Below are 13,259 nucleotides of genomic sequence, written 5' to 3'. Positions count from 1 at the left end.
AGACTCAGTTATTTCCAAGCAAAAAATTAAAATGATTAGACTAGGATATCCCTATGTTTAGCACTTGTTTTACATGCCCCATATCTTGAATATTAAGTGTTATTTTCCCAAAGGTAATCAACAAGAACTGTGGAGGGATAGAATGAAAGAAATTAAAGATAGTGCAGAAGGCAATCTCACACCTGAGGAGTTGCTGCTGTGCTAATCACCAAAGATTAGGAACAGGCCTGCCCTTAACAGGCCACAGCTGCGTCCAATAATGGTGAGTGCTACAAAAGAGTGGGTTAGCTGGGTGAGGAGAGGTTTGCAGTTTGTTGGTTGTGCTGTGAAGAGAGATGGAGTTTGTTAGCTGTGCTGTGAAGCAGAAGTCAGTGCTATGAGGAGCAGCACATGAGAATTCACTGAGAAGGTATGGAACTTCTGCAATAAGATGATGACAAAAAACTGCCTTCTTTGATAAGTGTAGTGCTACAATGACCTTTTCCAAACTTTGACTTCAAGGACTTCATCTTGGTCATTCATTTTGTAGCTAGGTTTTGGTTAGAAGTATTATTTGCAGCTGAAATTATTCTGTCTCAGCATTTTGGTGGATGCTGTCTGCTATTCATCCTTGCATCCACATTGACTCATGTTCAAAGAAAAGTCATTTGCTGACAGCATGACTGATCCTCTGACATATTATCAGCACACCTCCCATATCATTCTCGCTTCTGCTGGCACTGCCTGCTGTGGACATTGAGTTGTGGGTGATAAAGTGAGCAAGGGTTCCTTCCCTTTATGCTCTACCTACCAGTATGAGGCAGCTGAGTACTTATGATAGTTCCATGCAAGATGATGATTTTTATAGGTGGAAGTGCTACATGTATGCAAAGAATTAATGAGGCTTACAGTTTCAGCCAGAAGACTTCTTGCTACTTTGCATGGAACCTTCTAGATCTATTGTGATTTGCCAGTGTTGTACTTAGGATCTGAATGTTCCTTAGCATGTATTGAAGACTTGTCTACAGTATCACACTGCAAACCAACTAGCCCTTCAAAATAATGGGACTATTGAGGGGAAAAACCCCACCTCACCATTGTCTTAATTATGTAGGGATATATTATGTAGTTACAGTCTTGAAATCTCATGTTTATTTTTGACAAATGTTTTTCTTGACCAAAGCATGAGGCAAAGATTACATTTACCCATTGCTTACCCATACCAAAGTAAAAATGTGTAAACTTGAGCTACTAATAATTATAAATTTTGTGCATAAATATTGGTGTATATTGGATCTTCAGCTGTTAGCTATTTTTCTGAACTGCTAAGATTTGATTCATTTGAGCTAGTTTACAACTTGTAAGATATTACTAATATGCAGTCACAATCAAGTTTGGTGACCACTACCTGTTGGTAGTACCTTACAGATGTTTGCCATCTGTAATTGCAAACATTCATTTTAAATAAACATGTTAGGCAATTTCTGGCAAGGAACAATCAGGTTTTAAGATTGGATTTTATGTAAAATTATATATTTCTTCCTACTGGAAGGACAACAGAGCAAGTCACACACATTCCAGGAGACATTGGGAGTGCAGTGATGATGACTTGACACAAGTTGACTCAAGCCCTGATGAGGCAAAGAACTCCTCTAATGGACTTGGTGCCAAAAATTAGGAACTGGGTATGAAGATTGTGATAGCTTTGTCTGCAGTGACCATAAAATGGTGTTCAGGACCCTGGAAGAAAAGAGCCGGGCAAATAAGATCGCAACTTTGAATTTCTGAGGAATAAACTTTGCTCTGGTTAGAGTTCTGCTTGGGACAAACTCATGTGATAGTCTGGGTGAGAAGAGGAATCCAGAATTGCTGAATTCACTTTTACACCACAGGGGAGTATGTTTGCTAAATTTAGATTTTCCTAAACATTAGTATGCCCTTAGTTTAACTTTCATTTATATCTCCTCTTTCAGCAGATATCTATTTAGCCTGCATTGTCTATCTGATTTATTACTTCATCTAGCAAATAATCTATAATATTCAACAAAAACACTTTAGAGTGTAAAAGTGAGTAGAAACAAGTTTAATAACATTATCTGTAAGTGATCAGAATGAATTGGTTTTATTTCTGATCTTTTATATGAAAATTATTCTAGTTTATTTAATGAATGTCTGAGTTTAACATTTAGAATAAGTATTTTTAACCTGAAGTGATAAACTTACTTTGTCTTGCAAGTAAAACAATCTGTCTTGCACTATCACCACTTTCTGCACAAATAGTTTTAACCATTAACTTTTCTCAGTATTTATTTGTGGGTTCTAATTAATACACATTTATCATGTTTATTTTAAAATGTAATTGCATTAACATACTTTATGTTAGTATATTTAATAAAGCCATAGAACATTCCAGAAAATGTAGCATAAGGCTTTTGACTGTGGAAACATTATATTTGTTAGTGGGAAATGCAGTGCCACACATTTAGCCATATATTCATTGGTGGAAAGAGGTGAAGAGAGTTTTTAAAATTTATTTCATATTTAGTGAATGTACAGCAAGTTCGTATTTATTACATTCTGTGGAGCTGTTGAGTATGAATAGAAACAGAAGTTGAAGAAAATAAAGAGAAATTAATTCATATGATATAGTTCTATGCTTCTGGGCAATTTTGTATGAAGACTATGCCACAATTGACTTCTGAATCTGACTTTATTTCTTATTTATGTATAATATGTAATTTTGTCTATAAACTGAATATTTTTGTTCTCAAAGTCATGGGGCAATATGTTAAAAACCTTTTTTTAAGATATTAAATTGTCCAGGTTCAATGCCAAGCTGTTTTGTTTATGTCCCTCCTTGCATATGTAAGTTGAAAGAGGAAAAAAGGTTTTTAAGCATTATTGTGGTACTTTGATAGTAAGCTGCTGCTCAAGCACAATTACGTATTAGTCCTTTTCTGGCCCTCTCCTTGCACTATTATTTCTGATTACATAATCTCTTGAGTATTTTTGTAGATGAAGTCACAGATAATCCAAAAAACCAACAGTGTTTTTATGTTAGGAAAATGTGTCAGTTGCAATCATCTAGATTTTTTCCTGTTGTCGAGTTTTCTTTCATAAACAGTCAAACATTTCTAGAATGGTAAGGAAATTGTTTATCATCAGCATCCTAAAATGGGTACAAAAGCTAAACAGTTACATATGACATTGATTATATTGAATAAGATAATCCCTGCAGTATTTTCCACATGATGATTATGCAAAATCATGCTTCCGATGACTTAATTGCAGTTCTTTACATAATTTTTCATTAGAAATAATCAAGCTCTACATTTTGCTAGGTATTGTCATTAACTTTACATATTTTTGTGAGAGCTGTAGTGCTTAATGAAAAATTGTTTTTAATTATCAAGAGAAGCTGAGTAACGTATCCTTCCAATTTTAAACACTAGCTTCTTTCTTCTTATAATAATTTAGAGATGAAGCTTGTCAAATCAGTTTGCATTTTATCAACCAGAAGAGATGACTGAAGTTAAACTCACAATTAGACCTAGACATATACCTGTTCTAGGGAACAGTAGAATTTGACCATCAGTTATTGAACTAGAATAGTGAAAAGGTAGAGAAATAGTAGGGGCTATTAATGTTAAAAGTAATTGTGAATTATAGTTTAAAATACCAATATAAGAAGTTCATGTGGATGATGTATTTCATGGTTTACTTTGAAAAGTATGATAAATATTTAATTAAGTCTGCAAATGAAAATGCAGTGTTTTCTAACCTGTGTGTCCGTGCCAAGATTTACAATAATTTGCAAACATAGGGGGTCTCTGTCATATAGAAATTTCATGTGTTGGAGGCTGAGGTCTTAGGGTCTCACAAATGTCAAATCCATGCCATACATAAGTGGGGTTATAGAACGCATTCCCTATACACCATTTGCCATAGAACAATTGTTTTAAGAATTAAAAGATCTGAATGCATCTTTCTTCTATTCCTTGGTCAAAAAGCCAGCAGAATATTTAATTAGTAGTAGTCTGAAAGACTTCATAGGTAGAAAATAAATATAAATTCAAAATACTTCTTGTACTGATCAGCAATAGCTTTTCATTAAAGTAGAACCATCTGTGTAAAAGTACATGTACTAAAAAACATAATAACATTAGTTTTCTTTGAGTATTCTGGGACTGAAAAATGAGTCTCATTGAGGTTTTTTGCCCTGACATTTGTAGCTTAGTCAGACAATGAAATATCTCATCTTGCATGTTAAAATGTCACAGGCTTAATAAACAAATATTGTTGGCATGTGATGGACTAGAACTCAGGCTAGAGTCAGAGTGTTTGGGGGGGGAATTCACATGGAGAAATGTCATGTAGTTTATGAAATTAGGAACAGCAGTTATTGGAATCCCCAAATGCTGAGCACATTAGTGTTGACAAAGTGCGTCCAAAAATAGATAATGCAATCAAAGGTCAGTAATAAATTTTGTTATGTTACATCTCCTGTGTCTGGCAATATTGGGTCTTGGAGACAGCTGGCCACTTTTCTAAAAGGCAGGTAAGATACCAGGTAAATGTGTAAGTGTTGATTGTAATTGTGAGCACTCTAGTTTGTAGGAAAGGGTTGTGTTCACTACTCTGGGCACAAGAGCACAAGTCCTTGGGGAATTCCAAAGGGAAGGCCTAGAAGATCATTTCTGCCAGCTGCTGCTAAGTGAGAGCATCAAGGCAGGAGCTTGTAAGGTTACTTTGTGATTTAGAGAGGTTTGCAGACCTTGCTGATGAGGAAAGGCTTTACTGTGAAGTAAGGTAGCTTTTTTCCTTTCAAGCTGGTCATATGCTTTGTCCTATTTGTAGAAGAGTGCTTATATTTTTTTCTTGTTTGACTAAGAGTGTTTCTTTTAATTTCTGCTAATTTTTTTCTGTTCATCTCTAAGTCCTTTCTTAATGGGACCCTTGCATGCTGAGAAAACAGAACCTCTCTGTACTTACTGATAGTATTTTGTGCCTGCATATCTGACATTATTTTTGTAGGTTTAAAGAGGACCATTGCTTCTTTGTTCTTCACATTCATAAAAATTGTCCTCCTTAATTTTTATATGAACTTTTCTTATGAACACAGCTTGCTTTTAAATGGTGTGCTTTTCCCTAATATTTCTGGTTAGTCTTTAAATTAAAATAGAGTGCTGGAACTGTATCTTCTTTAATGATATTTTGTTTGCAGAACCTAGGAAAGAAATACGCTTTTCAAATTGACATTGAGTTGAAAATGCAAGATAAGTCTGGAAGTTCATGGAATTGAACTCAGGAAGTTCATGGCCCTGTGCTTTTGGGAATAAGTGAGGTATCAATGCTTTCTTTGATAGATAAATCAAAGTTTAATCAGAGGTCCATATAAACACCTATGGTAAATGGCATGCTTTCTGTTCCTGTAGATTTTCCAATTAGGAAGGAGATTTCATTTGCAAATCATTTTTAGCATCAAAAGTAAAAGTAAATGCAGATTTTTTTTTTTTCTCTATTTTGCCATATAAAGCTTGGGTCAGCATGAAGTATGTTGCATACTTTTTCATGTGGTGCTTGATATTCACAAAACTAATGAAAATCAATCCTCTGCAGTTAGTGCAGTCCCTGTATTTGTCGGGTGAGGTGTCCCAATGGCTGCACTAAGGCAAGAAGCTGAACTGCACAGTCAGTGCCCAACAATCCTCTTTTAGCAGCACTGTCTGCATATTCACCCACTGGAAAATGTCCTGTAAACAGAGAAATACCTGCAAAGGCAATTAGGTCCATGCACAACATATCTGAGAGTGTGTCTGCAGCCCACTATTTGATTTTTTTGTATATAGGCAAAACTCCTTGGAGTGAATAGAGGCTATATTTTTAAATTTTAGCAGTAATAACTAGAACTCTGCTGTTTTTTCATTTGCCATAGGTAGGTATGCAAGAGGTATTACATTTGATTTTGTTTCTGGCATACAACATACAAAATTATGTTTCCAGATGCTAAGAACCATTCTTTCACTTCTACAGCCTAGTCTTTCTTAATGTCTATTGTTATTTTTTCATTAGTGTAACATGTTCCACTACTTGTGTATTGTTTATTCCTAGAATTGAGATGTTCTCTTCAATAGAACATTCTTGCATTTTTTATAAGAAGTATTATAGTCTTAAGGTTTCCTGATAATTTCTGGCAGTTTTGTTTGGGTTTTTTCTCTGTATGTGTAATAAAGCTTGTAAATTCTCTGTGTAGTTTCTGTATCTGTTCTAGTAATTTGCCATTATTCTACCATATTTCAAATTCATTTTCAAAAGTCTTAAAATAGGGGTTAGGTTGTTTTAATTTTAGGCTAGTGAAGAAACACTGGGTTTTATAGTTGCCCATATATAAAATACCTATTTTTAAGTTAAATAGGTTACAAATACTAAGATAGTTTTAAAATTATGAATTAAAAGGTTAAAAAGGGATACGTGGGGATAAATTTGTAAAGAAGAAATGCTAGGAAATTATAAAATGGATTTTATTCTTTTGAAGTTCATTTTTCTATCACGTAATGTATCTAAAGTCCTTGAAAATATTATTAGTTTGGAGAATTATTCCTTCTAAACTAATAAGGCAATGAGTAATTCATTAGTAGGATTTTAAACTATGAGTGGCAAAGTTTAAAAGAGGAGCTGTGCCTGCATTTAGCTAGTAAGAGAAGCTTTGAGGTAAATAATGTAATTTAATTCTTTTTATTCTTTACTTCCCTGATGTGTACATTGGCTTGGGTGAGGTAAATAAGGTAACTGGATTTTGTGTAATTTATTCATGGGGTTCACTTGTCACTTTGAGAGGTGAAATGTGTTAGTTAAGCACTAAATAAAATAATCAAAATCAGGTCTGTCTGAAGCATTCACAGATGTACAATTATCACTTTTTGAACTAGAACACTTACTGTAGTGTGATCTTTCATGTAAAATACATGTAAACACATCCATAAAAATAATTTGTTAAGAATTTTTTCTGTATTTGTGCTAAGTGCTTCTGAAAGTGAGAAACTACAGTAGCAGAAATACTATTTATGAAAGGAGTGACAAAGAACTGCTGCAAATGAGATTGTAAATAATCACATTTGCTTCATCCTGTTTAGAGAATAAAAAGTGAAGCGGATTTATAACAACAGAACACTTAACCCCATTTCTAACACTCCTGGCAACGGTAGAACCAGTGATTAACTCTGGTAACTCCTGCCTTTTGCAGCAGTGCTGCTGTGTTAACACTCCATGTTACAAGGATTACACTGTTCTATTGTGATCAAGGCCCCTAAAAATGGTTTTTAATGTCAGTGTGCATCTGCTCATCAACTGTTGTTTTGTGGCTGGGACAGGTAATATAGTACAGTGGTATTGACAGCAGAATTATAACAGGCCTTTTTCTATTCCAGTTTAATAATTTCATTATTATGAAATAATAAGGGAAATTTAGTAGAGTGAGGGTGAATGGTAGTTCTTGTCACTGGCATTTAATTTTACCCGCAAAAGAAAAAAATTGCATTAATGTAATTCTACTTAACATTGATTTGAAAAAGCCACTATTATTTAGCAGAAGGCTGGGAAGCAAGTACTTCTTTCTGGCACCCACCATCCTGTTCAGTTCTTAGGTTTATATCTGTCTGGCTCCAAAAACTGATGAGAAGTGAGCACATTTGCACTGCATATTTTACATGTGCCTCACTAGACTTAAGTCATTTATTCACCTGCGGATTATTCACTGAGAAATGTACTTGTGGTGTGACATTGTATCTAAATAGAAACTGAATGCATTACCTAACCTTGTCTGATCTGAAAATAGTGGGGAAAAGGCAGAAAATTAGTGGGATGCTAGTCTTTCACCTGTGGTCTAAGGGTGAGGTGATCTGCATGCTGTTTAGTCTTGTTGGAATGTCTTTTACTTTTCACTGAGTGAAAATAGTACCCCTGATCAGAGTTCTTGTTCTAGGTGTCAGCAGATCTCATGTGCTTGTTTTTCCTTGCCAGGTGGCCTGGAGCAGACATCCAGTGTAAGGTCACCCAGACTGGGCTGCCCTTTAATGCTCTCAGTGGCCTCCGTGCATTCCAAATGTTCTGTCACATAAAGGACATCTCCACTGCCTCATCTTCATGGCTTGTCCTTTGTAAAGAGCCTGTTTCCATCTGTTTTGACACTGTATGAAACACCATACCATGTCTCCATGAGCATAGCAACATCAAGGTCCTGCAACTACACACAGAGCTCTTAATTCCTCATGTTCATTCCCAATTCAACAGGTATCGGGTATTCTGGCTGATTTCCCAGAAATTGTTGCTCACAATAAGGCAAATACTTTAAAATGGTTGAGTCTTAAAAATAATAGAAATCTATTTAGAAAGGGAAAGAATTTGTTGTGTTGTGTTCTTCTGATACTCATTCAAGTATATAAAAGGTATGTTAACTCTGTGAAGCAGTGTGCCTTATGAAAGAATGCTAATGCTCTTTTCCAAAGATTATATCTTAGCTATTCAATATGACAATAGCTTTAGGCATAAGATAAAACTTTGAGTGCCATTAGCTTAAACTATTGTGCAAAGATGTTTACGGCACTGCTTGAAATACTGCATTGAATTGCACTTGTTTCCTAGGTTTATATTGGGCTAAAAGAAGTCATTAGCAATTTGCATTTTGAGAGCATTGTTGGTACAATATGGTGGTGTGAGTCACCAGAAGCTTAGTGGCATAAAGAATTGCAGCCTGAAGGCAAAAATAATAATAGTTGGCCTAGAGTACTGCCTCTCATTTAGCATATTATAGTCATTGCCTTTTTATGTCTTGTTTTTTCCAAATATGAATTTAGTGCTGGTAAAAGGTACTGAGTCAGTTCTGAAACTTTTCCTCTGTCCTTGAACAGACACAGCACAGGCAGCAGAACTGTGGCCTTCCCCCCACATTTCAGTCCTATACCTTGAATATGGCTTTAGGTTGGTGATAAATGCACATTTGCCTCTAGGCTGGATTACAAGTCAGAGTTGTCATGTGTAAATAGGATCAATGGATGCCTCTGCTGCTGCTGTGTCAGAGTCCACTTTTCCATTTTCTGTTGCTTTAATGGGCTAAATGGACTGGTATGATCATGGTGGCAATGCTGTTAGGTGGTTAAATAAAGTTAGTCCTCAGTTAACCCTGAGTTCCTTCATGTGGCAAGGTACCATTTTAAGGAGACTGGGCATACCTCCCTTTCTGACTTAGTGTTTGCTTTTTTAGGCAGCCTTAACTGGGAATATGAGAAGTGTAACCTCGGCTTTCTGATATACACAGGTCTTTCCCTAGAGTTCACTATGTATCTAGTTTTTCACATGAGATTATTTAAAAGAAAGCAAGCATTAATTTGGAAGTGAAGAAGAAAGACTGTGATTTCATTTATAGGGAGCAAATAAAAAAAAAATTAGAGTCCATCCCAAGGAAATATAGATTTTGTAAATTGAGTAAGTTCCAATACTTTGGCCAAATACAGGTAAAAATTCTTTTGGCAAAGTTATAAGCTTTGATTATCCTACCCTGAAATTGATGCAACAGCCCCATATATTATGAATTTTTTTTCTAGATTGGAAATATTCAATATAAATATATTTCTTATATATATATATTTACATATACTTATATAAAATATTTATATTATATAGAGTATATATAATAATAATTATAAATAGGCGTGAACCTGATTTAGCAGCTGATAGTTCAGGATCTTGAATCTAGATAAAGTTGCATCTAGAGTTTTGTTTACTGAAAATTGTTACATATGAATGTATTTCAGATTCATGTCTTGTGAAAAACTGAAAGGCTATCCCCCACACTGATTTCAACCTCTCAGTTCTTTTTACTCTAAACTTCATAAACTCTTATTCTGCCCAGTGTTCATAACACTATCATGGGTAGTTCTTCTTTTCCTGAAGACTTCTTGTGCTTGCAGCCAAATAGAGCATGAAATAAGGAATGTGTCAGCCTTTTTACCTTAGCCTAAACACTTTAAAACATGTAATTCTAACATCTCTTATAACATGCTTATGTTCTGATTTCTTTTGAAAACTATTTTAATTTGTTAAAACAGGAAACCCCCCAAAACACATCCTTTACTACATCAGCCTGAATCAGTGTAGCTTGGGTAGGCCAGAGCTGCTTGAATCTAAATTTAGACTGGATCAAAACTGGGCTCCAAATCTTGTTTAAAAGTGCTCAAGTATAGTCCAAAAATGTCTTTGGAACTTGAGTAAACTCACAGAACTTGGAAGCATAAATAATTACTCCTACTGAATTTACTATGACTTTTAAATATATTATTTTTACAAGAAAGGATACGAATGTCTCTGTAGCTACTTGCTGCTGCTATGTACTGGTGAGTTTGGATGACTGTCAAAAATCTAGAAAGTTACTAGAAGTCTAAGGAAGAAGAAAGCATTCTTAAAATATTGAGTTTTTCAGATGAATAGCTGCTGAAACAGAAAATCCACACCAGTTTTTTTGTAGGTTCTAAATGTGACTTATGAGTGTGAGACTTCTTGATCTCAGTGATGAAAGTACTTTTTTTCATGGACTGTTTTTTTGCTTCTTATCACTTAACTTTATTTGTCATGGTAGCATGATAGCAAAAAAAAAAAAAAGAGCATTTTATTTATTTGATGATGATGAGAAATGTATTTAATTTGGTAATTGAGAGTAAGAGGTTTATTTTCTTTCCCCCTTTTTTTTTTGTTGAGAGCTAAATTTTTTTCCTGTTTAACAATAAAGAGCTACTCAGAAGAGCTGACATTTGCACTGAGTATGGCTATTTTGTACTTAGTAGAATAATATATTTGTTTTCTTGCAGTTATGTGGACTTCAGTGTGATGGAAAAACACTGAAAAAGATTGTAGGGGAAAGATTGTCTGAGATTTTTGAATTTTTTGTGCCAGAGACATTAATATCTCTTTTCCAGATGAATGCCTAGTTATGAAAAATAATAAATAATATATTTAGCCATATTTTGTGCCAAAATAATTCAAATAACTCTACTTAGAATGTAGACCCAACTACTAGATTTAGTTTCTTGCATTATCTAATAATTCTGACTCATTACATCCTCCTTTTTTAAATTTTGCATGCAGGCATTAGAGGTCTATCTTGTCTGCCCATAATAAGCAAATGCCTTTGCTAAGCAAATGGCTTAAAATTTAAAGAATCTATTGAAGCAGCAAACAATTCCAGATACAATAAGAATTAAAATTAATCATGTATGTGTATATATATATGTATATATATAATGAGTGAACTTTTGTTATTGAAGTCTTGATTTTTATGAAAATGTACTAAGGAACTTGCAGTTGGGGAAGTATTTGAAAGCATTTTAAAATTGACCATCATAAGGAAGAAAACCTACCTTTGAAAGTTTCTTTTAGAGTTGCTGTGTGGGACTTTGTCAGAGCAGTTCTTTGTTTCTGCTGAGAGCCAGCTGCTTCTACTTCATGGTCTGGTTTTGGATGGTAGCATGAGAATTTGGATCCCCAGGCACGAGGCAGGATCTGCAGTTATAATACATGCAAAAAAGAATTCTATGGAAATGCCAATTAAATAATGGAAAGCAGGTAATGGGTTTGAAAAACAGAGTTCATTTTTTTTTAAATCAGCCTGTTTTCCTTTTAGAATTTAGGAACCAACTTCCCCCTGTGAACAGCTAAGTCAACAAGAAGGAGCTCGTGCTTTGGAACCCTTCAGCTGGTGGGTGTATGTAGCTACCAAGGTGGAATTTTCCTGACAGAAGCAAAATTATTTAAGGTCACTGAAGTTTTGTTGCATCTCATATACAATCAGCAAATGGAAAAAAAACCAGTTTGTCAGGAAAAGAGGATTATAAGGTCAAATGACCTTATAAGAGTATCTAGTACAGTGTGACAGCCAAGTACAGTCCTTGCTACCAAGAGGCAGAAGAAAGTTAAAAGACTTTAAGTCAAGCCTCAGATTCTGTCTGCATCTGCCAAGGTCTTTAGAAACTCTGGCAGCGCCTTTGGGCTTGGTGATAATGGAAATATACCTGCAGAACCACCAAAACTGATCTAATTTTGGGAGGTTCATATAATATTGACCTATCCAAAACCAAGCACAGAGAGGTGATGTTTCTCTCATGAAGAGTAGAGTTTTACCCCAAAGGTTCACCCTGATCTTTACCTATTGTCAGAGTCAGTGAATTAAGCATTAAGAGATTGAAACTGCCCCAGCTGTGACATAACTCAGTCACAACAAGGTTGATGAGTTCTTTTCTTGATTTGGCATTCAACTACTACAATAATGGCATCTTGGACTCCAATAAGTTCTAAAAAGACAACCTGTCAGGTTTGACACTAATCTCAATTTTTTTTTTTTTTTAAGAAAATGTTGCTCTTCCCTTCTTATCAGATTGATTCCTCTTGAATAGATTAGACCCAGTGAGGATGTTGCTCAGTCATGCAGCTGATTCCATCAGGTTTGTGCAATATCAACTGCATTAAATATACATTCAAAAATGAAAAATTCCAATTGTAGCTTGTATTAGTGTTCTAGGAGCCCAATAAATAGGCAGATAAATTCTTTACATGCCCTTTGGTGGCATGATTTTGTTCTTGGTATTTGAGTTTGTCTGAAATAAGTGTTCACTTATTCTCACTTTTTGCCCTCCCATTTTGTTATTAAATGTGTTTCTTTGTAGTTTAGCCAATGGCCCTTGACTGTTCAGAGATGGTACAAACTTTGTTGTCATCTATCATCAAGGAAAGTGAATTTCTCTTCTATAAAATGATTTACCTACCCACTCTATCAATTCCAAAAGTTCATTTTCCTTTTTACAGAATATAAGATCTATGTTTGTTAAAAACTCACCATTCCCAGTTTGTTATATAATTCTTCAGAGAGCTCTCTCTTAGGTAGTAACCCTTTCTATGTTTACCTTTGTTATAAAAATGTAATACATTTTGAAAGGCTTCACAAAGGAGACAGTGTAAATAATGCTTTTTAAAAGATGTTAATTGTTATCGTCACTGTTAGTATTTCCAAGTGTGTAAAATTTGACACAGAGATTAAATTACTTGGTTCTCCTAAAATGGCTAACATCTTGTATTTCCTCCAAGGTTTTAGGATGACTTCATTCTTCACCATGTCAAATTATGTTTTTAGTCTGGGCAGACAAACAGTCTGTAAGAACACTTTTTTCTTTACTGAAAAACTGAAATACAGTGTAATTAATTCTTGATTGGTATTTATATTGGTCTTACCTGGATTT

At 34.7% G+C, this 13,259-nt stretch overlaps 1 long non-coding RNA gene across 1 annotated transcript; it reads left to right on the top strand.

Annotated features, from left to right (window-relative positions):
- The first annotated feature begins 316 nt into the window (after nt 1-316).
- LOC135456529 (uncharacterized) lies at nt 317-11,827 on the top strand. The gene is made up of 3 exons (XR_010442565.1): nt 317-409; nt 7,999-8,268; nt 11,651-11,827. It is a non-coding gene; the product is annotated as an uncharacterized LOC135456529 (long non-coding RNA).
- Nucleotides 11,828-13,259: the final 1,432 nt, after the last annotated feature.

The sequence above is a fragment of the Zonotrichia leucophrys genome, chromosome 1A (assembly GCF_028769735.1).
Source record: "Zonotrichia leucophrys gambelii isolate GWCS_2022_RI chromosome 1A, RI_Zleu_2.0, whole genome shotgun sequence".
Lineage (NCBI taxonomy): Eukaryota > Metazoa > Chordata > Aves > Passeriformes > Passerellidae > Zonotrichia > Zonotrichia leucophrys.
The sequence above is the reverse complement of the archived record's forward strand: the minus strand, read 5'-3'. Positions and strand labels throughout refer to the sequence as shown.